General features: G+C 43.7%; 1 protein-coding gene across 1 annotated transcript in view; it reads right to left on the minus strand.

Annotated features, from left to right (window-relative positions):
- The window catches only part of CSRNP1 (cysteine and serine rich nuclear protein 1), a 49,874-nt gene extending 24,401 nt beyond the window's left edge, over positions 1-25,473 (minus strand). The window contains exon 1 of the mRNA XM_060782627.2: positions 25,288-25,473. The gene's annotated coding sequence lies outside the window, so the exon portion shown is untranslated. The remainder of the gene's footprint in view (positions 1-25,287) is intronic.
- Between the last annotated feature and the right edge of the window lie 1,874 nt (positions 25,474-27,347).

The raw sequence follows: 27,347 nt of genomic DNA on the forward strand, positions 1-27,347 counted from the left end.
CAAAATATCAGAGCAAGAGAAGAGCATTGCGTCTGGTTGCGTTTCCCTGATTTGCTAATTGTTTACTTGCAGGGAAATTAGCTGTGTTTTATCATTATAAACTTATAAACCACTGCTTTCTTTGATCTATGCTTCACTCCAGCAGCCGGAAAGGGTATAATCCAGTGTTTCTCAACCTTCCTAATGCAGTGACCCCTTCATACAGTTCCTCATGTTGTGATGACCCCCAACCATAACATTATTTTCATGGCTACTTCATAACTGTCATTTTGCTACTGTTATGAATCGTCATGTAAATATCTGATATGCAGGATGTATTTTCATTCACTGGACCAAATTTGGCACAGATACCACATATGCCCAAATCTGAATACTGGTGAGGTTGGGAAGGGGTTTGATTTTGTCATTTGGGAGTTGTAGTTGCTGGGATTTATAGTTCACCTACAATCAAAGAGCATTCTGAGCTCCATCAACGATGTAATTGAACCAAACTTGGCACACAGAACTTCCATGACCAACAGAAAATACTGGAAGGGTTTGGTGAGCATTGACCTTGAATTTTGGAGTTGTAGTTCACCTACATCCAGAGACTCAAACAATGATATATCTGGACATAACTTGGCACGAATACTCAATATGCCCAAATGTGAATGCAGGTGAGTTTGGGGAAAATAGCCCTTGACATTTGGGAGTTGTAGTTGCTGGGATTTATAGTTCACCTGCAATCAAAGAGCATTCTGAACTCCATCAACGATGGAATTGAACCAAACTTGGCACAGAGAACTCCCACAACCAACAGAAAATACTGGAAGAGTTTGGTGGACACTGACCTTGAGTTTTGGAGTTGTAGTCCACCTACATCCAGAGAGCAAGAGAAGGGCTTTTGGTGGGAGGATTCACTGTCCGTTTCCAAAAAGGAAGAGAAAGACTGGCAAAGAGATCTTCAGCCTTCTCTGCCAAAAGGCTCCTAAGACATATCAGAAATATGCTTTCTGATGGTCTTTAGTGAACCCTTCTGAAAACCCTCCTTGCGACCCCCAACACTGAAAATCATAGAATCATAGAATCAAAGAGTTGGAAGAGACCTCATGGGCCATCCAGTCCAACCCCCTGCCATGAAGCAAGAATATTGCATTCTAATCACCTCTGACAGATGGCCATCCAGTCTCTGTTTAAAAATCCATCCAATTACCTCATTCTGACACATGCCTGTACCAATTATTGCACAATTTCCTTGTAAGTCAAAAGCTAGCTGAGCAGAGAGAAAGATCTCAACGCAACCCTCTACTTTTGATGGCATTTGATTTATTTTTGCTCACTTGAATGAAGGTAACACTTTTTCTTCAGTCTGTACTCTTTATTCTGCGGTATTTATCACTCCATGTTCAGAGTCATTCCATACTAGTCGAGGTTTTAAAACTTCTGCAGGGGAAGGTTTTACACTTTGTAGAAATGTCACACAAAATATTAACACACTGCAATCTCTCTATCTTTGGAAACCTGTGCAGAAAGCGGACACGAAGCTCTCCGTTGCACGACAGCCTTTAAAAGGTTAAGCTTTGTGATAAGACGTGTTTTACCAAAGGCCGCTTTGGACTGCAGGAAAAAAGTTAAACATTCACCAGAAAGAGGCATGGGGTCTGCAATTCTGCTGATATGAGGAAGTGGTTGCTCCAATGTTGCTTCCGTGAAACAGACCAGTTTTTTAATCTTATTTTCAGACTTCAAACCTCTGCTTTCCTTCCACAAGGCTTACCAGCAGTGTACCTACACTATAGAATGAATACAGACTGACAATATTTCAATTGTCCTGGACCAATGCTATAGAATAGCATTTCTCAACCTGGGGTCGCAAGGGGATGTCAAATGGGTCGCCAAAGACCATCAGAAAAGACAATATTTTCTGTTGGTCATGGGGGTTCTGTGTGGGAAGTTTGGCCAATTCTATCGTTGGTAGGGTGCAGAATGCTCTTTGATTGTAAGTGAACTATAAATCCCAGCAACTACAACTCCCAAATGTTAAATCTATTTTCCCCAAACTCCAACAGTGTACACATTTGGGCTCCAGATCCACCACTGTTGTCAGGATATAGGTGAACTACAACTCCAAAACTCAAGGTCAATGCCCACCAAACCCTTCCAGTATTATCTGTTGGTCATGGGAGTTTTGTGTGCCAAGCTTGGTGCAATTCCATCATTGGTGGAGTTCAGAATGTTCTTTGATTGCAGGTGAACTATAAATCCCAGCAACTACAACTCCCAAATGACAAACTCAATCCCCATGCCCCAACCCACCAGTATTCAAATTTGGGCATATGTGGTATTTGTGCCAAATTTGGTCCAGTGAATGAAAATACATCCTGCATATCATAACAATAGCAAAATTACAGTTGTAAAATAGCAACGAAAATAATTTTATGGTTAGCTGTAGTTTTACAAGTTCTTTAACCTTTTCTGTCAATAACTGCTAGTGCCTTGTCAAACTACAATTGCCAGGTTTCCATACTACTGAGTCATGGCAATTCAAGTGATGCTAAACTGCATTAATTTGACAGTGTAGATGCACTTCAAGAGAAAATCCGTTGGTAGCAATGGCATTCAGAGTATTATCTGCAGAACTTTGCAAGCCATTGAGGATTCTGGATCTAAGAGCCAAACTGGGAAGAAGGAACACCCTGAAAGGAAAACCCACATCAAACATCTACCTGCCTGAACCTTTGCTGCTTTCGATAGGTGTGGCCCTAAATATATCACAAAGCCACACCGTGAAAGGGTTGTGCCCTGGTATTCCCAGGGAAAATGCAAAACGTCATCCTATCAGTGTCAACTCTCACCATGCCATTCTAAGGTATGCTTCCATAGAATTGCCCTGGAGGACCTGGAAAAGCTCTCTCTCTAGGGATTTTCTAGGTCCTCCAGAACTGTATGATATCTTCCAGAAGTAGTTCATTTCTATAGGGTTCACTATTATCCATAGTTTCCTATTTCCATGTTAAACTGAGGAGTGTATCCCCTGTGGAGCAGCAGATTAAACCGCTGAACTGCTGAACTTGCTGACCAAAAGGTCAGCTGTGCAAATCTGGGGAGCAAGGTGAGCTCCTGTCATTAACCCCAGCTTCTGACAACCTAGAAGTTCAAAAACATGCAAGGGTGATTAGATCAATAGGTACCGCTCCAGTGGAAAGGTAACAGTGCTCCATGCAGTCATGCTGGCCAAATGACCTTGGAAGTGTCTACGGGCAATGCTGGCTCTTCAGCTTAGAAATGGAGGTGAGCACCGACCCCCAGAGTCGGAACTACTAGACTTAATGTCAGGGGAAAATCTTTACCTTTACTTACCCCCTGTAGATGGGGTACATCTCCACTGCAGAATTAATACAGTTTGATACCACTTGAACTGGAACTCCCCAGGGGCACAATGGGTTAAAACCTTGTGCTGGCAGGACTGCTGACCAAAGGTTTGGCAGTTCGAATCCGGGGTGTGGAGTGAGCTCCCATCTGTCCGCTCCAGCTTCCCCTGTAGGGACATGAGAGAAGCCTCCCACAGGATGGTAAAACATATGGGCATCCCCTGGGCAACATCCTTGCAGACGGCCAATCCTCTCACACCAGAAGCGACTTGCAGTTTCTCAAGTTACTCCTGATATGGAAATAAAAACACTTGAAGTGTGTTGGCTCAATACTATGGAGTCATGGGAGCTGTAGTTTCACAAGGTCTTTGGCCTTGTCTTCCAAATAATCACGATCGTGAAAGTAGTGTCAAATTACGATAATTCTACATTGTAGACACACCCATGGAAATAATGCACTCATCACATGGTCAGATGCTCCTCCAAACTTTGAGAGGATCAAATGCTAATTTTAACAACACCCTGCTATGAAACATGTGGATTTTTTTTTGTGTCAGGAGCAACTTGAGAAACTGCAAGTCGATTCTGGTGTGGGAGAATTGGCCATCTGCAAAGACGTTGCCCAGGGGACACCCAGATGTTTTGATGTTTTACCATCTTTGTGGGAGGCTTTTCTCATGTCCCCACATGGGGAGCTGGAGCTGAGAGAGGGAGCTCATCCATGATCTCCCCAAATTTGAACCTGCAACCTGTCAGTCTTCAGTTCTGCCGGCACAAGGGTTTAACCCACTGCGCCACCGGGGGCTCCTATATGGAAAGAAAGACCCTGTCCAAAAAACTCTCTCTCCAAAAGCGAGGAAAAGCAGCACTTACAAAGGGTGAGGCGACTCCCCGTGAATTTTTATGGCAAGGCACATGGAGATCAAGCATTGCTTTATTCTTAATTAATGGAAGAAAGCTTTTAGTGTAATTTTTCTCCCCGGCTCACCCCAAACGCATCAATCCCATTGTCTTCCTTCCAACCCCTCGTTTTATTAGCCCAAACTGGAACGGCGCCCAGATAAAGTTTCCAAAGGGCAGCTTTCGCACATCATGCGAAAGCAATGAGAGAGAGGAAGCCCAAATTAGTCGCTCTCTTCCGTTGTCCTAGCTTCTGGCACGGCGCAAAGGACCGGGTGGGAATCCATGCACATCCTGTTCCTCTCTGGGAAGAAAGGCTCAATGAATGAGAGTCCAAGGCAGGGATCTGCAAAAAGGGCACAGGTAGCCTTTCCCAAATAGTCGCCAATAATGTACGTTCAGAACACCTGGAGGGCCAAAGTCTGCCCACGTCTGCTGTAGAAGCATTGGTTCTCCCTTCCTTTCGTTGGCTCTAAAAGCATGTTGTATTTTTCCTATTCATCATTGGGGTGGGTAAAGAAGATACCTACATGACTACCAACAAACCAACTTTTGAGTTGCACCAAACACTAAATCAACAATGGATGGATACTCCACCAATGGAGACTCCGCCACAGATATCTGAAGAGCTGCAAGACCGAGAACAAGCCATGAGAGTAAAGACAAAGATCCACCCAGAGGAAAAGTCTACCTGCCATACATCAAGGGAACCACTGACCGCATAGGGAAACTGATGAGGAAACACAACATACAAACTATCTCCAGACCCACCAAGAATATCTAACAAATGCTACGTTCAGCAAAGGACAAGAGGGATCCTCTCACTTCTGCAGGAGTCTACCATGTACCATGCAGCTGTGGACAAGTCTACATAGGGACCACCAAACACAGACACAAATCAAGGAACATGAAAGGCACTTCAGACTACTTCAACCAGAGAAGTCAGTCATAGCAGAGCACCTGATGAACCAACCTGGACACAGCATTTTATTTGAGAACACAGAAATGCTGGGCCACTCTCACAACCACCATGTTAGACTACATAGAGAAGCCATTGAAATCCACAAGCATGTGGACAATTTCAACAGAAAGGAGGAAACCATGAAAATGAACACAATCTGGCTACCAATATTTAAAAAAACTCTAAAATTACAACAGCGAAACAACAGACAGGAAACAATCTGGGACACCTAATCATCTCTCAACAAAAGATTGCCCCAGGCACTGCCAGGCCATGAAATGCTAATAAAGGTGGTCAGTTGAAACATTCACACCTAGCTCCAGCAGACAAGAGTCCTTTGTCCAATCCTGGTCATTCCACAGATATATAAACCCCTTTTCCTAGTTCCAACAGACCTTACTACCTCTGAGGATGCTTGCCATAGATGCAGGCGAAACGTCAGGAGAATGCCTCTACATGGCCATATAGCCCAAAAAAAACCTACAACAACCCACTAAATCAACAATTTCAGAATTATGATACAAGCGGATAATGGTTTGAGATGTTTCAACAAACACAACACAACACAACACAACACAGACCTCACAACCTCTGAGGATGCCTGCCATAGATGCAGGCGAAATATAGGAAGAGAATGCTTCTAGAACATGGCCATACAGCCCAGAAAACACACAACAACGCACAACACAAAAAGTTCACCGAACTAGTTGCTCCAACTCTTCGATTCCTGGCTGTTACTTCAGTTTTCAATTTACTCTGCAACAGAATTTTTTTAAGCTGCATGTACACTGAAGGAAAATAATGCAGTTTGATCCCAATTTGACTGCCATGGCTCTTTGCTATGGAATCCTAGGAGTTGTAGTTTAGTGAAGCACCAACACTCTTCAGTAGAGAAACACCTTGCAAAACTACAACTTTCATGATTCCACAGGATAAAAATAGCAACTTTAAAATATCTAGAAGCAATTGTACAGGGAGCATTTTTCTACCCTGTATCTGTCCGGTGCATTTCAGCATTTCTGCCCCCAAATCCAGAAGAATCAGTCCTTGGGTCCATCTACCACCAGTAGTTCTCAACCTTCCTAATGCCACAACTCCTTAAGATAGTTCCTCATGTTGTAGTGACCCCAACCATAACATTATTTTCGTTGCTACTTCGTAACTGTAATTTTGCTACTGTTATGTATCATAATGTAAATATCAGATAGGCAGGATGTACTTTCATTCACTGGACCAAATACCCAATACACCCAAATTTGAATACTGGTGGGGTTGGGGTGGGATTGATTTTGTCATTTAGGAGTTGTAGTTACTGGGATTTATAGTTCACCTACAATCAAAATGGCAGTTGATTTTTTTTTTCATGTCAGGAGCGACTTGAGAAACTGCAAGTCACTTCTGGTGTGAGAGAATTGGTCATCTGCAAGGATATTACTTAGGAGACGCCCAGATGTTTTACTATCCTGTGGGAGGCTTCTCTTGTGTTCCTGCATGGGAAGCTGGAGCTGACAGATGGGAGCTCACCCTGCTCCCCAGATTCCAAGCAATTAGTTTCTAGTCTGCACCAGAAAGAGAATGCATACCTGGGTAACACTGGGTATATATGACAATATATTTATGTGTTTCTATGTATATATGTGTGGTGTGTGTATACACACACACACACACACACACACCAATCTCATCTTCTCTTGTGAAGTTGCCAAGTGAAACATTTTGTTCTGGGCTTCTACTTCTTACTCATCCTGTTTGACCGAGAACAGTGTTTTTTTTTTAAAGTGGGGGAAAGGAAAGAGAGAAAAGAAAAGAAAGTACATGATGGAGCACATCAAACCCGCAGGAATTCTCCTTTTGGCACAGCCCCGACCTTCCGTATCCTGGGAATACTTTCCTCGCAAAATATTCGGCCCAGATGTGCATTCCAGTCTGATTTGAACATTTTGGCTTTCAGAAGAGGGGTGGAGGTCGTGGCACAAAAGGGGAGGGGAGAGAGACGTACCGCCATCTCAAAAGTGCGCAGGAATGTGTGCCTATGAAGAGATGCTTCAGCCATAATCCTCCTGCTTCAGATGTGTCAAAACCATGCTGATATATGAGTTGGGGTTTGCTTAAACCAGCAGAAAAGAGGGAAGTGCCACCTCCAAATAAAGCCATAAATAAAACCTCTCTCTGAAATGGAGCAATCCAATATCCATGTGCAAACGGATTGCACATGGACACATTCCGGTGCCAAGCATTTTTCAAGATTTACATAAAAAGAAGTGTACTTTTAAGAGCAAGCCAGGGAGTAATGAAGGGTATTTTTTAAAAGCGGTTTTAAAGTGTTTACTATACAAGTCAATTAAGTATTATTAATTGGCTTGTATGTTTAATTCTATTTTACTATTTGCATGCTCTAGATTGTAAATTGCATCGCTTCCCAAGGCTGTGATCAGCTTTGCATGTCAATAGAAATGGGACATAAATATACCAACAATAACACACCAATAACATTTGAGAGTAAATTCTAATGTCCATGTTTAAACTAATATGTTGCCTTTGATATTTCAATGCACAACTCTCACGTGTCTTACCAGATTTCGGACTACTTCCTTTTCCACCAAAACAAAGTTGTGTTTTGTCACGACACAAGATTTGATACCTGACTCCAAATTCTACAAATAGAGTATACACTAGATATGCTAGTATACTAGCAAGGGAGGCATTGTGACAGGTATGTTTTTAATGAAAACCTGGTGGTCAGGAATGTTTTGGGAAATGTAGTTCAAAACAGTCATTTTTCAAGCCATGCTGCATTTTAGCTCATGAGAAGGTGTATTGTCGAAGGCTTTCATGGCCATAATCACTGGGTTGTTGTAGGTTTTCAGGCTATATGGCCATGTTCTAGAAGCATTTTCTCCTGGCATTTCGCCTGCATCTATGGCAGGCATTCTCATGACCATATAGCCCAAAAAACCTACAATCACTCATAAGAAGACGTTTGCGCCTCAAAATCCTGAGTCTTGGGTTGTTGTATGTTTTTTCAGGTTATATGGCCATGTTCTAGAGGCATTCTCTCCTGATGTTTCGCCTGCATCTATGGCAAGCATCCCCAGAGATAGTGAGACCTCACTACCTCTGGGGATGCTTGCCATAGATGCAGGCGAAATGCCAGGAGAGAATGCCTCTAGACCATGGCCATATAACCCGAAAAACCTACAACACTCCAGTGATTCCAGCCATGAAAGCCTTCGACAATATCCTGAGTTTTGTTTCAAAATCAAGGGATGCATCTACACCAAAGAATCAGTGCAGTTTAACTACCTTGGCTCAATGCTGTGGAACTGCAAGAGTTGTAGTTTGGAGAGGCACCATCACGGTTTGGCAGAGAAGAGTAAAGGCCTTGTAAAACTACAATTCCAGGGATTCCAAAGCACTGAGCCAAGGTAGTTAAAGTGGTTTTGAACAGCATTACATCTACAGTCTGGATGCATCCTATGACACATCAAGACCAGTGAGTTGATTCCCTAATCAGCCATGGAAACCCATAGGGTGAGTCACACACTCTCAACCTCAGAAAACCCCATGACAGATTTGTCTTCAAGTCCCCAAGACAAACGAAAAATGACGACTCGTACAGTGTACAATTTACAGTGAGGTCAAACCACATTAACTTTACAGTGTAGATGATAGAATCATAGAGTTGGAAGAGACCTTGTCGGCCATCCCCTGCCAAGAAGCAGGAAAATCGCATTCAATGTACCCAAAGACTCATTTTTGGAATGCTCCAAGCCAATATTGCAAAAAGCACTGCCCTTGAGGATATGATCAAGAATACCCAAATGGGCAACCTCAACCAAACCTCTGGTCTGCAGGGCTGCTAGAGGACAATAATTACTCCCAATGGGAGAATGTGTTTTTACACTCTCTATCTCCCAAGAAAACTCCTACTTTCTGAGTTGCCTGAATGTATGAAAGGTCTGTTTTTGGAAAAGTGGTGCAGAGAACATTTGGCTGGGGGGGGGGGGTGGTCTTCTCATGCCACACCTGGCTATATGCGTGCTCATAAACAGAGCCAAAGGCTGCAGGGTGCCATGGCATAAAAATGCCAACTTTGCAGAAGCAGGAGCGGCATCTTCCAACATTGGTTTTGTGCCTGCAATGGAGCCGATGCCAACTGTGTGGGCGCTCAGATCAGCCAGCAATGATTGATGGCCTTGCCCTGCAAAAACATGCCAGCCCCATGGATGGCACCAACCTCAATCTCTCTCTGAATCTTTCGTTCTTTCTCTCTTTTCACACACACACACACACACACGCATGTTTCACCAGTTTTCAGGCTGCAAACACCCACCTACACGGGAGCTATTTTCGGATCCCAAGGGCTGTAAATAACAGCAAGAGCACTCTCATCCTTTCCTGAAGAAACTTCACAAGATTCACTCAAAGAAAAAAAGATTAGCTTTCTCACAAGGGAAGGCTCCTCGAAACTTCAAATGAGGGTGGCATCCACGTTGCAGAATTGATGCAGATTGGCACTTTTAGCTGATGCAGATTGGCACTGCCATATGGATTGCTGGGAGTTTTAGTTTTACAGGTCTCCTCTGCCAAAGAGTGTGGGTGCCTCACCAAACTACAAATCCCAAGATTCCATTACATCAGTGGTTCTCAACCTACCAAATACTCCGACGCCTTAAAACAATTTCTCATGTTGTGGTGACCCACCCAACCATAAAATTATTTTTGTTGCTACTTCATAGATGTAACTTTGCTACTGTTATGAATCGTAATGTAAATATCTGATATGCAGGATGTATTCTCATTCACTGGAGCAATTTTCACACAAATACCCAATATGCCCACATTTCAATACTGGTAGGGTTGGAGGGGATTGATTTTGTCATTTGGGAGTAGTAGTTGCTGGGATTCATAGTTCACCTACAATCAAAGAGCATTCTGAACTCCACCAACGATGGAACCGAACCAGTCTTGGCACACAGAATTCCCATGACCAACAGAAAATACTGGAAGGGTTTGGTGTCAAATAAGTGGTGTCGAACTGCATTCAATCTACAGTGTAGATGCACCCAAGAAAGGCTCATATAGGAAAGCATGGCCCTTCAATCCAAAACAACTGGAGGGCTGAAGTTTGCCCGTGTCTGCTCTACACTGTAGAATTAATGTAGTTTGGCACCCATTTTACTGCCATGGCTCAATACTATGGAGTTCTGGAATGATAAGGTCTTCCAACGTGTGCTGATGACTCAACAAACTACAAATCCCAGGATTGGATAGCATCAAACCATGGCAGTTAAAGTGGTGCCGAACTGCATTCAATCTACAGTGTAGGTGCACTCAAGAAAGGCTCATATAGGAAAACATGGCCCTTCAGTCCTGGGATCAAAGTTTGCCCATGTCTGGTCTACACTGTAGAATTAATGCAGTTTGGCACCCATTTTACTGCCTGGATTGATAAGGTCTACCAATGTGTGCTGCTGCCTCACCAAACTACAAATCCCAGAACTGCATAGTAGGCCTGGGCAATGCATGATTCTAAATGGTTCTAAAGTACTTACAAAACTAAAGTTCTGGTGGTGAAAATTTCAGAACTCTAACAAAACTCTCAAAATTTCATTAAAAATGGCAGTTCCTAACTGGTTCAGTCATAAAAATCGCCAATAATGAAATAATAATTAAATTTTGAAAATTTTGTTAGAACCATTTAGAACCATGCATTGCCCAGGCCTACTGCATAGCATCAAACCATGGCAGTTAAAAGTGGTGGAGCCCCTGGTTGCGCAGTGGGTTAAACCCCTGTGCCAGCAGGACTGCAGACCAACAGGTCGCAGGTTCAAATCCAGGGAGAGGCGGATGAGCTCCCTCTATCAGCTCCAGCTCCTTATACGGGGACATGAGAGAAGCCACAAGGATGACAAAAACATCAAATCATCTGGGCATCCCCTGGGCAACGTCCTTGCAGACGGCCAATTCTCTCACACCAGAAGCGACTTGCAGTTTCTCAAGTCGCTCCTGACACGACAAATAAAAAAGTTAAAAGTGGTGTCGAACTGCATTCAATCTACAGTGCAGATGCAGTCAAGAAAGGCTCGTATAGGAAAACATGGCCCTTTGGATAATCCATCCCACGCCTCTAGGGAAGCTCAATGCATGCATAAAACCAATGGTTCAGAGTCACATTTAAAAGAGAGGAATGCTGCCTGGCTTCCTGCAGACCTAGAAATGTGAGGCACATGCCCAGGAATTTCAAGCATTTTTTCCAGGCCTGGATTTGATGTTGGTGCATTTCCCCTGGAGAAAAGGACAGAGGAGGAAAAGAAACTGGCACTTTCCTACAAGAGTTGATCCAGCAACTACAAGTAGTACTTCTGAGGACAGGAATAAAAGTGGGAGGGGGGGGGTGTATTTCATAGTAGATGCTGGGTTTATTTTCCTTTTTTTCCAGCCACCTTCCCTGTAGCACCCTGTGATTATCTATACAGAGAAACCTCTGCAAGAAGAAGCCCCCATTTTTTGCACACAGGATGACTTCAGGAAGGGCGAACCCGCATTCAGCAGTTTTATTTCGGGAAGGGTAAACTGGAATTCCCGCTCCCTTCAAGAGGGTTCGTTCTTTGAAAAAACCCTGGCCGGCTCTACGGTTTCATAACCTCTCATTGGCTAAAAATAGACCCGGAGCTGGCTGCGGGATGGAAAGCGGGGAGACACACACTTCATATCCCAGAATAAAAGCATGAATCAGAGGCAAGGAGAGGAAGGTCTCGTTCTTTCTCTGAAACCAATGAGGCAATCCTTTTGCCCCAGCAAGGATGAGAAATGTCTCTGCATCATCAGTTCAGTCCAACGCTTTCATATATTTCTCAACCTTCCTAATGCCATGACCCCTTAATACAGTTCCTCAGGTTGTGGTGACCCCCAAGCATAACATTATATTCATTTCCACTTCATAACTGTAATTTTGCTACCGTTATGAATTATAATGTAAATGTATTGTCGAAGGCTTTCATGGCCGGAATCACTGGGTTGTCAGTTGAAACATTCACACCTAGCTCCAACAGACAAGAGTCCTTTGCCCCAGCCTGGTCATTCCACAGATATATAAACCCCCTTTTCCTAGTTCCAACAGACCTCACTACCTCTGAGGATGCTTGCCATAGATGCAGGCGAAACTTCAGGAGAAAATGCCTCTAGAACATGGCCATATACCCCGAAAAAACCTACAACAACCTATAATGTAAATATCTGATATGAAGGATGTATTTTCATTCACTGGACCAAATTTGGCGCAAATACCCAATAAGCCCATATTTGAATACTGGTGGGGTTGGGAGAGAGGATTGATTTTGTCAATTGGGAGTTGTAGTTGCTGGGATTTATAGTTCACCTACAATCAAAGAACATTCAGAACCGCAAGAACAACGGGATTGAACCAAACTTGGCACGCAAAACTCCCATGACCAACAGAAAATACTGGAAGGGTTTAGTGGGCATTGACCTTGAGTTTTGGAGTTGTAGTTCACCTACATCTAGCGAGCACTGTGGACTCAAACAATGATAGATCTGGACCAAACTTGGCATGGATACTCAATATGCCCAAATGTGAACATTGATGGGAGTTTGAGGAAAATGTACTTGACATTTGGGATTTGGAAACTAGGCAACTGGAGTTTATGTATCTGTGGAATGTCCAGAGTGGGAGAAAAAACTCTTTCTTTCTTTCTTTCTTTCTTTCTTTCTTTCACGAGGATATGTGAACAATTTCAACAAAAAGAAGGAAACCATGAAAATGAACAAAACCTGGCTAGAAGTATTTTAAAAATTCTAAAATCAGGACAGTAAATAAAGAGCAATACTCAAAAAGCAGAGGAATTCCAGACAAGAATCAACTAGGGCCAGCTAACACTTCCCAACAAAGGATTCCCATGGGCAGCAACCAGCCAGGCTTTGAAGCTGCAAGGCCATTCAATGCTAATCAAGGTGGCCAACTGCAACATTCATGCTTACTTCAAACAAGCAAGGGTTCTTTCTCCCAGCCTGGTCATTATTCCAGATATATAGACCCCACTTGCCTAGTTTCCAACAGACCTCACAACCTCTGAGGATGCATGCCATAGATGCAGGCGAAATGTCAGGAGAGAATGCTTCTGGAACATGGCCATACAGCCTGGAAAACTCACAGTAACCCAGTGATTCTGGTCATGAATGCCTTTGAGAAGACATTGCATTAACTTGGCAGTATAAACGCACAGCAAGAGATGCTACAGCCAACCAAAGGCTTCCAAACCCAAATGTTTTCTCGCAAAAGCTCAACGCACAGGATGTGCAAAAGGTGAACTACAATGATGAATAGGCTTGGCTGTTTTAAACAATGGCATATGCTTAAAAATCAAAATTCAAATGCGGATGCCAGCATAACATATGCAAGAATATATAAACTTCCCTCCCTTGGTCTATAGGCAAAAAAATAAAAAAGCTGTTTGATTACCGATGAATAATTCAGGGCCGCTCTCTTGTTTGTCCTCCGGTGAGTACGCACAGTATGTTTTACCTTTTTAACTTTACACAGCGCATCACACCCCCATTCAATAATGCAAGAAACTGGTCTCGAAGTGAGGTAAGACATCTACTTCATGCCAGCGCTAAGCCTCCAAATCTGGGTGGGATTAACATAACAATGACTTCTGCTTCCCCTCCAAAATAGAGAAGGGAAGAAGGTTTTGAGCAAGCAATAGAAGAACCTATACTCCTAGACGCTCAAGCTACCTGAATTCTCAAGCAACTGGAAAAAACAATTGAGGAAACACTACTCTAAATTTCTTTACAAACTTTTTTTATAATACAGTAAAACAGTATAACTCTGTTACTCTAACTCTGTTACATTATCATGAATACTAGCTTGGGTACCTGGCATTGCCTGGGTTATTGTGAAATGCATGTTGTGGGTGAACTACAACTCACATCGAGCCAGGTTAACCCCCTGAAACTCCATCAGTAGTTAAAGTTTGTCATGCTGGGCAAGTTTGCTCCAAGTGCATAATCGGTGGGCTTCTGTGTGATCACTGGCTGCAGGATAAACTACAGCTCCCACCATGGTAGGTCAGTCCCCTCAAATCCCTCCAGTAGGTTCACTTGGTCGTAGGGGTTCTCAGTACCAAGTTTGGTCCAGATCTGTCACCGGTGGTGGTTACAGTGTTTCTGGATATAAGTGAACTACAACTCCCAGAAATGAAGGTCAGTTCCTCCCACAGCCCTCCAGTATTTTCAGTTGAACATGGTGGTTCTGTGTGCGGAGTTAGGTCCAGGGCATCGATCACTGCATCCCTTCCAATCTACATACAACGACTAATAAAGACCAAACTTGACACACAGAGCCCCCATGGCCCACTCTACATCCCGGTGCAGACAATGGATGATGGGACTTGGAGTACCTTCACCCACATACCAAGATCACTGCGACCCTCATCCAATGACCGATAAAGACCAAACTTGGCGCACAGAGTTCCCATGACCCACTCTACATCCTGGTGCAGTTTGGATAAGGATGGACCACGGATGATGGGACTTGAAGTACCTTCACTCACTTCCAGAGACTGCTACAAACTTCATCCAATGACTGATAAAGACCAAATTTGGAACACAGAGCCCCCATGATCCACTCTACATCCTGGTGCTGTTTGGAGGAGGATGGACCATGGACGATGGGACTCGCAGTACCTTCACTAACTTCCTGAGGCCACATAAATAACTGATAAAGACCAACCTTGGCACACAATGCCTTTCTCAAATAACCCGGGCAGCGCCTGGTCTCCAAGCTAATTCGGTATGAAGTACACGGAGTATTCTCAGTGCGCCTGGCTTAGATGTATATTCCAACAGACAGGAAAGTGAACAGACAGTGTTTTCAGTGATCACACACAGGGTTTGAACAAGAGATTCCATGAAGGAATTTGTGCTGCAGCTACACTGTATAATCAAAGCAGTTTGACACCACCTTGACTGCCACAATTCAATGCAATGGAAGTATACTTTTACAAGGTGTTTAGCCTTGTAATTTGTACCGGCACTCTAGTAAAGAGTGCTGGTGCAAACTACGGCTCCCACGATTCCATCGCGTTGTGCCATGGCAGTTAGAGTGGTGTCAAACTGCATTCATAGTGTAGAAGGTGAGTGAGCTTAGGCACTCAATTCATGCACTGATTGTTATAATTAATAATTGGCTCACTCACAACCCGATCACACTACATTAGTCTCTGTCTCCACTCTGCTGAGGAGTATGCCATATTTCAATTTATGGAGTTGTGTGTTGCTTAAGTACAGCACACTTTGTAAGCACTGTTCTTGGAGCCCTGAGTGCAGATTGCAATGTCCATTTTCTTCGAAGACGTCAGCAAGCTGGGGGAACTTATCCAACCTTTGCTGGGCTGCTCTGCATGCCTGCAGGAAGCTTTGCTGGGTCACAAGTTATGACGTCCTGGTTTGACTGGAGCTGCTACAGAATATTGGCTAATGCTAACCTCGTTTCAGGGAGAATTTACCGGTGGATCATGCCTCCTGCTCATTGCTTTTAATGTGTATTTGGATTTTCTTGTCCAAGAGTCAGCGTTTCTTTGGCCACTTCCAGTACCACAGATCCATCATCAAGATGTGGAATCAAGCATGTCCGAGGATGCATCTACACTGTATAATTAATGCAGTTTGACACCACTTTAACTGGCTACGCTCAATTCTGTGGAATTCTGGGAATTTCAGTTTGTTGGGGGCACCACTAGTGTTTGGCAAAGACTAGAGAACTTATAAAACTAAGTCTTCCATGGCTCTTGTGGTTCTATAGCACTGAGCCATGGCAGTTAAAAGCGGTGCCAAACCACATCCATTCTAAAGTGTAGATGCACCCTCAGACTTGTGCTAGCACTTAGATGGGCAGTTGTACATTTTGGAGCACTGCTAGGCAAATGAAATATTTAATTCATGAGTGCAGATGGGGAATTAACCACTTCAGATGGGCCTAAATACTATTGTTAGTCCCAATTAGAGGGGAACCTGTAACTACATTTATCTATGTGTTGATTCACCACTCAACAACTGATTCAGTGGGTCTACTCTTAACGGGGATGAACCAACAGGATTCCATCCTCATAATTGCACACTTTAGATCAGGCATGAGCAAACTTGGGCTCTACAGGTGTTTTGGACTTCAACAGCCAGTAGGCTATTAGGAACTGTGAGAGTTGAAGTCCAAAACACCTGGAGTATGCAAGATGCCCAGGCCTGCTTTAGAGCATTGATTCCTAACTCTAGTCCTCTTGAAGTTTTGAACTTGACACTCAGAAGCCTCAGCTAATTGGCCAATGATCAGGGATTCTGAAAGCTGAAGTCCAAAGCACCCAAAAGACCAGAGTTTAGGAATCAGCATTTTAGATGGTGCATACAGTGAGCTTTTGATATCCGCTGGGGGTTGGTTCCAAAACCCTCTGTGGAAACCCAAATCTGGGGATGCTCATCCAATTATACATAATTAGCTTGTTACAATGGTATCCTTATATAAATTGGCAGAAGAATTGCCCTCTCTATATATGGAGTTCCCAGTGGAGCAGTGGGTTAAAGCACTGAGCTGCTGAACTTGTTCACCAAAAGGTTGCAGGTTCGAATCCAGGGAGCGGCATGAGCTCCCACTGTCAACCCCAGCTTCTGCCAACCTTCTGCAAATGTGAGTAGATCAATAGGTACCGCTCTGGTGGGAAGGTAACAGCACTCCATGCAGTCATGCTGGCCACATGACCTTGGAGCTGTCTACGGACAATGTCAGCTCTTCGGCTTAGAAATGGAGATGAGCACCAACCCCCAGAGTCGGACATGACTGGATTTAATGTCAGGGGAAAACCTTTACCTATATAGCTATAGCTCTCTCTCTCTCTCTCTCTCTATATATATATATACACACACACACACAAGCTGTGGATAATGGAGTCTATGGAAGCAGAATCCATGGATACCAAAGGTTGGCTATAATGATCCATCCGTGATTTCGATGTACCACTTAATTCCCTAGGATTATGCACAAAAGGAGTCTTGACAGAGCTCTTTGTACATTCTGTTTACTCCACCTTTACTATCCCACCTATGGAGTGTGCGCAAGTAATACCTTCATCCCAACTCTGGCACAGGAATTGACGTCAGAGGTCTGTGCACGGCTGAAGATGTGGCACCAAGTGAACTGTTCCTACCTCCTGTTTATGACATACCTCTAGGAAGAAACTAGGCAAATCCATCTCAAAGTATTCCTTGCCTTTAAAAACCAGATGAAACATGCAAGGATCATCATCAGTCAATAAGGAGCTGGTGTCTAAAAAATTAACTGAGTACAAGAGTGCATCTACATTCTTGTTCCTAACCTCTGGGTCTCCAGAAACTCCCAGAAATCCCAGCCAGTTTACCAGCTGTTAGGATTTCTGGGAGTTGAAGACCAAACCACCTGGGGACCCACAAGTTGAGCACCTCTAATCTAAACTGTTGAATTAATGCAGTTTAACACCACTAACTGCTGTGGCTTCATGATATGGAATACTAGGAGTTGTAGTTTAATGAGGCACCAGCACTCTTTGGCAGAGAAGACCTTCTAAAACTACAACTCCCAGGATTCCAAAGCACTGAGTCACAGCAGCTAAAGTGGTGTTAAACTGTATTTATCCTACAATATAGATGCACTCCCAAAGGTAATGCTTTCCAGGCTCTGACTGCACTATCGCTCTCATTCTCCAGCAAGAGACACTGCTGTTGAAATTATGTTTGGCACACAAACTGTCATAACAGTGTGTTGTAAAAAGCCTCTGGGGAGAATGAGTAAAGGACAATCCGTATCCTCCTATCTGCGAATGTTACAGACTGTCACACCCAGAGAACAGTTTGGCAAACAAAGCTGTTCCGACCGAGTCCGCCTTTGTGCCAGTAGGTGTTGCTGTAGCTACAGACAGAACGAGAGTGAGAAAAGAAAACTGCATTGTGCGTTCTTATAAAACACGCACTGGAACAGAAACTGCTATTGCTTTGTTGGTCCTAGAGAAAGAGAAACACGAACCAAACAGCACAACAAAAAGATTGGCTCACATTCAGGCTTCCAGATTCCACAGAACGCTGACAGGCAGGAAAAGAAAGTTATCTTAGCCCCCGGATATGCAGAAAAGTAACTGATAAGTATATTTAAAGTCATTTAAATCATTCACTAAGATGAGGGGTGCAACTACACTGTGGAATTAATGCCACTTTAACTACCAGGTGTCTCTGGTGGTGCAGTGGTTTAAACTCTTGTGCTGGCAGGACTGAAGACCGACAGGTTGGAGGTTCAAATCCAGGGAGAGCACTGATGAGCTCCCTCTGTCAGCTACAGCTCCCCATGCAAGGACATGAGAGAAGCCTCCCACAAGGATGGTAAAACATCCAAACATCCGGGCATCCCCTGGTCAACGTCCTTGCAGACAGCCAATTCTCTCACATCAGGAGCGACTTGCAGTTGCTCAAGTAGCTCCTGACACAAAAAAACCCTGCCATGGCCCAGTGTTAAGGAATCCTGGGAGCTATAGTTTTACAAGGGCTTTAGCCTGCTCAGCTTAAAGTGCGGCTCACTCACCAAACTACAACTCCCACTCATTCCATAGCACTGAGCCATGGCAGCATGGCAACAGCCAGCAGTTATCTGTGACTTGTTAGCAGATTACTCCAAAATATAACATTAAAGCTTGCATATTTGCAGTCGTAGCCCAAAAAATCCGAGCTAAATTAGTAAAGTCCACAGTGGAGGCTAGAAATGGAAATGGAGCTAGTTTGGGATGATACAAATCAGACATTTGTTATTATTATCATGTCACTGCTACTATAATTTGAAAGAGCCTGTATATATATTAAGTTTTAATGTTTATATTGGAAAATACTTTTAAAGATTGTGTATTATTTGATGTCATGGCCGATGGCTGGCACAATAAGCAATTCATTAATCCATTGATCCATGGTACTTAAAGTGGTATCAAACTGCATTAATTCTACAGCGTAGATGCACCCTGTTATCCACTTATTGAAGAGTAACACAAATGCTTTAAACAAGTAAATACAAATGTAGCACATCTTTGGGACAAGGTTAGGCAATGCATATCACTCAGGATGTTGTTGGATTGCAGCTCCCATCATCCACTGGCTATGTTTGTTTGGGAAGCATAATCTAAACACCACACAATCGCTACCAGTAATGGAAGTATTTTTTGGATGAGCAAATTGGAAAGTGGGCAAAGAGGCGATTAATTTCTGCTTCCATGTTGCAATTCACTAGGAATTCCTCATTTTGTATTTCCCTGTGACTTCAGCCAACTATGCTTTCTCAGGAGTAAGCCACACCAAACTTAAAATCAGATTTTCCAGAGGAGCTTGACCACAACAGCCATGGCTGTTTACTAGTAACTAAAGTTCAAAAATGTACTCTCTTGGAAACCTAGCCTTAACTTTTTCCAGGCAGGCACCAGGGGGGAAAGAAAAGCAACCCAATCCAAAAACTAAACATCAGACCTTTCACAATCTATACAATCTGGGTTTAAATACCGACCTCGCCAAGACTCAACCTCTTCCCTGTCACTCTGTCAACAGCTAATTAATTCCATGACAAAAGGAATTAATTTTAACAACCACAAAGGCCCAGGGTACATGTGCCTGATCCAAGTGACCCAATAAATTGTTGAACTGTACACTGGGACATACATCGAGAGGAGGGGGGAGCATTGCCCTCAAGCAAGGGTCAGCTCCCCTGTTGCGTGTTGTTGTGCCGTTTTAATTCATGGAAAAAGAGAGAACAAAATACTAAGACAGCAAGAAGGAATGCAGGCTGGTCTTTTCAGACATTTGGGAAGCCCTGGTGTGACATCAGCTTTGGATTCCAGTGCTGTTATTCAGCCCTGTTGTGCACCAAATGAGCTGGACATGACGCAATGGCATTAACTGGCAGACCTGGTCATTTCAAAGAAAATACCAAGAACCGGTAGTGTTTACGGTCCTATGACTCGTAACTCTGGCATCAAACTTGAGCTGAGCGCAGTCCTTCCCTGGCACAGGCACAACAACAACGGGAACAAACTCCCTAGGAGAAGACAGGTAAACACACACAAACACAAACTCCAGACCAATTTCACTTCCGCAAGCGGTGCAACTGGGAATCCTGTTTCTGCAAAGGGTCAGCCCAAAGAGAGAAACAACAATCCTCTTTGGGTGTTGTTATTGTTTTCTAATACAATTACTCTCACACATTTTGAACTTTGCTGATAGACCAGCATGGAGCCAAAGGATGGAAGGACTGTGTTGTCAAAACTCTTTCATGGCCAGAATCAATGGGTTGTTGTGGGCTGTATGACTATGTTCCAGAAGCATTCTCTCCTGATGTTTCACCCACATCTATGGCAGATATCCTCAGAGGTTGTGAGGTTTGTTGGAAACTAGGCAAGTGAGGTTTATATCCAGGCAGGAAGCCGCCAGGCATGGCCATTTAATGTTAATCAAGGTGACCAATTGCAACATTCACACTTGCCTTAAACAGACAAGGCTTCTTTCTCCCACCCTGGATATTCCAGATATATTAATCTCACTTGCCTAGTTTCCTACAGACCCCACAACCTTTGAGGATGCCTGCCACAGATGTGGATGAAACATCTGGAGAGAATGCTTTTGGAACATGGCCAGACAGCCTGGAAAACTAACAGCAACCCAATGGAAGGACTCTTCGCATCACTCATGGCCGAGAAAATTTGGGAAACTCTTTTGATCTGCTCTTTTGTCTTTCACTGGAGAGCACTGGAGAAATAACAATAATAATACTAAATAATTATTATATTTATTAATATCCCTCTTATCTCTTGATTGACACCCAAAACAGAGAAAGGGAGCAAATGGCTCAGGTTGTCTCCTGATCAAATCACAAAGGGAAAGAAATACACATCTTGCACAATCTTACACTCAAGGGGTTGACCAGAAAAACATGAACGGAAGAGGCAATTTCATAGGAAATAATAAGAAGGGGGTGCCTGTCTGAGCCTCCTGACAAAAGAAGGTCCCAGACAGCCCCCAAGAGGTGCCTCATCGGAGATCAGGTGCAAGGACTGAGAGACAAGAAAGATCGGATTAAGATCACGGCGGGAGGTGAAGAAAGGCCACTGTGAGTCGCTGAGGATATCGCTTGCTGGGGCACAGGGGGCCATGATCCACCCCAGAGGGGCAAGATCCCCTCTGCAATGCTAGGACATCTGGGGAGGGGATCAGGTAGCAAAAGGGAAGGGAAAGTGGACCCTCTCTGCCACACTACAAATCTCAGACTCTTGATATCAGGTCACAACTCTCCCTCCTATTTTGGATCTGAAAAGAAAGTGCCACAAACTTGCCCTCCATGGCCCTCACATCAGCACAATTTCCAAATCTGGATACATTCTGGTCCAGACAGGATGTGTGCCGCCTGGCATCAGTGCCAGTCGGTGTGCTCACTCTCATTTGCTCCAATGCTCCCAAATGTCTGACCACAACTTTCCCTTAATCCAGTGGTTCCCAACTTTTGGTCCAGCAGACGTCTACACTGCACAATTAAAGCAGTTTGACACCGCACTAATTGCCACAGGTCAATGCTACAAAACAATGGGAGATGTAGTTTTACAAGGTCTTTATCCTTCTTTAACAAATCATTTGACAAATCATTTGTCAAAGAATTAAAGCAGTTTGACACCAAGTAAATTGCCATGGGTCAATGCTACTAAATCATGGGAGATGTAGTTTTACAAGGTCTTTATCCTTGTTTTGTTGAAGGCTTTCATGGCCAGAATCATTGGGTTGTTGTGAGTTTTCCGGGCTCTATGGCCATGTTCCAGAAACTTTCTCTCCTGATGTTTCACCTGCATCTATGGCAGGCAACCTCAGACATTGTGAGATCTGTTGGAAACTAGGAAAATTTGGTTTATATTATCTGTGGAATGCTCAGGCTAGGAGAAAGAACTCTTAATCTGTTTGAGGTAGGTGTGAAATGGGGGAATTCCAGACAAGAAACAATCAGGGCCAACTAATCACCTCCCAAAAGAAGGATTCTTCCCAGCAGTAAGAAGCCAGACTTTGAAACTGCTAGGCCATTACGTACAAATCAACGTAGTCAACTGCAACACTCACACCTGCCTCTAACAGACAATAGTTCATTCTCCCACCCTGATCATCATTCCATAGATATATAACTCCCATTTTCCTAGTTTCCAACAGACCTCACAACCTCTGAGGATGCCTGCCATAGATGCAGGTGAAACATCAGGAGAGAATGCTTCTGGAACATGGCCATACTGCCCAAAAAACTCACAACAACTCAGTCTTTATCCTTTTTTGACAAATAGTTTTTGATGCCTCACCAAGAATTCAAGCAGTTTGACACCAAGTTAACACTAAGAATCAATGTTACAAAATCATGGGAGATGTAGTTTTACAAGGTCTTTATCCTTGTATTGTTGAAGGCTTTCATGGCCAGAATGACTGAGTTGTTATGAGTTTTCCAGGCTGTATGGCCATGTTCCAGAAGCTTTCTCTCTTGCCTTTATCCATAGATGCAGGCAAAACAGCAGGAGAGAATGCTTCTAGAACATGGCCATACAGCCTGGAGAACTCACAATAACCCAGTCTTTATCCTTTTTTTTGACAAATAGTTTTTGATGCCGCAACAAGAATTAAAGCAGTTTGACACCAAGTTAATTACAATATACAATATACTACTACTAATAATATATTATAGTTATATTTTTATATTAAATGTAATATTACTAATAATATTACAGGGTTGTTGTAGGTTTTTCCGGGCTATATGGCCATGTTCTGGAGGCAATTTTTCTCCTGACGTTTCGCCTGCATCTATGGCAAGCATCCTCAGAGGTAGTGAGGTCTGTTGGAAGTAGGAAAAATGGGTTTATATATCTGTGGAATGACCAGGGTACTGTAATAATATTACAGTATAATGTTATAATACAATGTAATATATAATATTAATATTGTGCTATGATAATAATATATGGTATTTACTTTTTACTTGTAAGCTCTGAGTCCCCTTCGGGGTGAGAAGGGTGGCATATAAATGTCGTAAATAATAAATAAATAAATGCTATGGGTCAATGCTACTAAATCATGGGAGATGTAGTTTTAGACTGTCTTTATCCTTCTTTGATAGTTTCTGATGCCTCACCAAACTTTAACTCCATTAATTTAACTCCATAATTTTGTATTATTGAGCCAGGACAGTTAAAGTGCTGTGAAACTGCATTAATTCAACAATATAGATGGACCCCAGGCGTTTGGCACTTCAGCTCAAAGAAGCCCCAGGTATATTGGCCAATTATCAGGAATTCTGGGAGCTGACATCCCACCCCCCTAAGGATCAAAGGTTGGAAACCACTGCTGAATAAATCCATGCCCTGAGGGCAGAGCAAATGAGGGAAGAGGCTGGGAAGTGCTCTCTTCGCCCCTCCTCTGCTTCTCCAGAGACACTGCCTTCCTTCCTTTCCTTCTTTCCTCCCAACCCCCAAACTGATGCCACCAACCTCAAAGCATGCAATTCCTCGGCTGGCAGTGTGGTGGCGCCTCTTTCTTGGGAGATTTTCAATTGAGTGCTTGGACTGTGCCAATTGTTTTGAGTGCTTTAAGCCACCTTGAGCCTTGTTTAAGAGTAGAAAGTGTAATATAAATATAAATATTATTATTATTAATATCCTGGTTTTCTCACTCAGTGGACCCAAAGTGGTTTAAAACATATTAAAATTATGTAAACAACAGTCCAAATATATTGATAAAAAGTATAAAACATATTAAACTGACCAGTTTAAAACAACAATATAGGTTGTTGTGAGTTTTCCAGGCTGTATGGCCATGTTCCAGAAGTATTCTCTCCTGACGTTTCGCCTGCATCTATGGTAGGCATGCTCAGAAGTTGTGAGGTCTGTTAGAAACTAGGAAAATGGGGTTTTCCAACAGACCTCACAACCTCTGAGGATGCCTGCCATTGATGCAGGCGAAACGTCAGGAGAGAATGCTTCTGGAACATGGCCATACAGCCAGGAAAACTCACAACAACTCAGTGATTCCGGCCATGAAAACCTTCGACAATACAACAATAATATAAGTTCTTGTGGGTTTTTTCGGGCTATATGGCCATGTTCTAGAGGCATTTCTCCTGACGTTTCGCCTGCATCTATGGCAAGCATCCTCAGAGGTGAGAACATGGCCATATAGCCCGAAAAAACCCACAAGAACTTAGTGATTCCAGCCATGAAAGCCTTCGACAATACATTGAACAATAATATACATTCACACTTTAGTGGCATCGATAATAATAATAATAATAATAATAGTAATAAAAATAATAGTAATATTCCTGATGTTTGACCGGATATCCTCTGGAGCCCTTTCTAAGTTAAGTTGGGGACTTTTTCGAAGTTTACATCATTTTCCCAGGGTGCTCCTTCTGTGTTTCCCCAAAACTCTGCTCTTTCCAAGAGTTCATGACTTAAAATTCCCAGAATTTCAGTTCCCAGAATTCCTGATCACTTGCCAAGATACCTGGAGTTTCTGTGAGAATTTTCCAAATTCCTGTCGTCTGAGGCTTGTTGGGATTTTAAATCCCAAAACACCGAGAAGAGTAGCGTTTGGGAATCACTTTTTGAGCACCTTCTCCAGGAAAGAAAATACCACTCTCTCCTTGCGCGCAGACTTCGCCAAAAACCCCATTGCTCTAGGGCGCCCCCTTTTGGACGCTGCGGGAACTACTGCCCCCCATTCTACCTGGTGCCCTCAACCCCCCCCCCATTCCTCCCCAAACGCCCCTCCTTTTTTTGTTTCCCCCCAAATCCCCAAGGAGAGAAAAGACCCCCAAAGAATTCCTTTTACGCACCGCTTTTTACGCACGGGTTTTTACGCACAGGTTTTTACGCACGGGTCCCTTCCCTTCCCAAGGCGAAATCTGACCCCAGGGGGGAAAGGGGGTGGCAAAGGAGGGAGCCCCCTCCCCCCAAGCTGACCCTGACGCCCCCGATTTGGACTTACCAGAGCCGGTGGGAGCGAGAGAGGAGCCCAAAAGAGAGGCGAGAAGAGGAGCTCAGCTGCGCATCCTGCCTCGCCTGCGCCTGGCGCTGAACTGAGCCGAGGCTGGAGCGGCTCCTCCTCCCTCTCCTCCTCTTCTCCTCCTCCTTCTGCCCTTTTTCGTCAGTGGAAAACTCCTGCGCTCTGACGCAGGAGCCGCCGAGTCTCAGCCCCAGACACGGAGAGAGAGAGAGAGAGAAAGAGGGAGGGCAGCAGAGAGAGAGAGAGAGAAAGGAAGAAAGAGGCCGGCCCACGCCACGCTTCCTGCCCGGCCGACTCCGAGGAAAGGAGAGGAAAGGAAAGGAGAGGAGAGGAGAGGAGAGGAGCCAGCCGCCTCCCCGGAGGAGGAGCAGCCAGGCAGGCAGGCAGACAGGCGGGCGGCGGGCTGGGCTCGGCTCTGCTCGGCTCAGCTGCCTCCCTTCCTGCACGAGGAGGACTGGCGCAGCCCAGCCAGCGGCTCCTGCTCCTCGGGACGCATTCACACGTGAAGCCCAGGCGCGCACGCGGGCACACCGGCAGCCTGGAGGCTCTGCGCAGCTCGGCTCTTGGCACAGCCGGGGCTCATGACAGCATCACCATCACCACCCCCTTATTAATAATACTATTATGAATAACAATCTTCTATCTATATAAATAAAAATGTAATGTTCGTTTGTGGGATTAAAAAAACTCAAAAACATCTAGGCGAATTGACACCAAGTTTGGACACAAGACACCTACTGACCCAATGTATGTCCTTCACTCAAAAAATTGAGTTTGTAATTTGGGAGTTGTAGTTGCTGAGATTTATAGTTCACCTACAATCAAAGAGCATTCTGAACTCCACCAATGATGGAATTGAACTAAACCTTGCACAACAGAAAACACTAGAAGGGTTTGGTGGGCATTGATCTTGAGTTTGGGAGTTGTAGTTCACCAACATCCAGAGAGCCCTTTGGACTCAAACAATGATGGATCTGGACCAAACTTGGCACGAATATTCCATATGCCCAAATATGCACACAAATGGAGTTTCGGGAAAACAGACCTTGACATTTGGGAATTGTAGTTGCTGGGATTTCTAGTTCACCTATAATCAAAGAGCATTCTGAACTCCACCAATGATGGAATTGAACCAAACCTTGCACACAGCACCCCCATGACCAACAGAAAACACTAGATGGGTTTGATAGGCATTTACCTTGAGTTTGGGAGTTGTAGTTCACCAACATCCAGAGAGCCCTTTGGACTCAAACAACGATGGATCTGGACCAAACTTGGCACGAATACTCCATATGTTCAAATGTGAACTCAGATGGAGTTTGGGGGGAAAAGAAACAACATAAACATAGACATAACAAGACAATATAAGCATTAAAAATCACATGGAGCACTGTTACCATCCTGCCAGCAGCCAGAGCAGTACCTATTGATCTACTCACATTTGCATGTTTTCGAACTGCTAGGTTGGCAGAAGCTGGGGCTAACAGCTGGAGCTCACCCCGCTCCCCAGATTCAAACCTGTGACTTTTCAGTCAACAAGTTCAGCATCTCAGTGCTTTAACACAATGCACCACCGGGGGCTCCTTCCAACTCTAGGATATTATTATTATTATTATTATTATTATTAAGCATCACTTATCCAAAATCCACATTCACTTTCTTTATTGGCATCCATGGCTCTGTGAGACTGCAGACTTCTTCTGCTCACAGAGGATTCATATTATAATAATCATCACATTATTATTATTATTATTATTATTATTAATAATAATAATAATAATAGCAGTAGTGATAATAATGTGGAATCTTTTTAAGCATAGACTTCATTGCCATCTATCAAGTGTGCTTGTATTATGACTTCCTGCATGGCAGAAAGAGGTTGGATTGGATGATCTCCAGGGTATCTTCCAACTCTACGATATTATTATTATTATTAGTTAGATCCCTTATCCAAAACTCAAAATGCTCCAGAATCCAAGTTCATTTTCTTAACTGTCACTGAAGGTTCTGTGAAGCTGCAGACCTTTACTGCTTGCACCTCA

The sequence above is a fragment of the Anolis sagrei genome, chromosome 6 (genome assembly GCF_037176765.1).
Source record: "Anolis sagrei isolate rAnoSag1 chromosome 6, rAnoSag1.mat, whole genome shotgun sequence".
In the NCBI taxonomy this organism is placed as follows: domain Eukaryota; kingdom Metazoa; phylum Chordata; class Lepidosauria; order Squamata; family Dactyloidae; genus Anolis; species Anolis sagrei.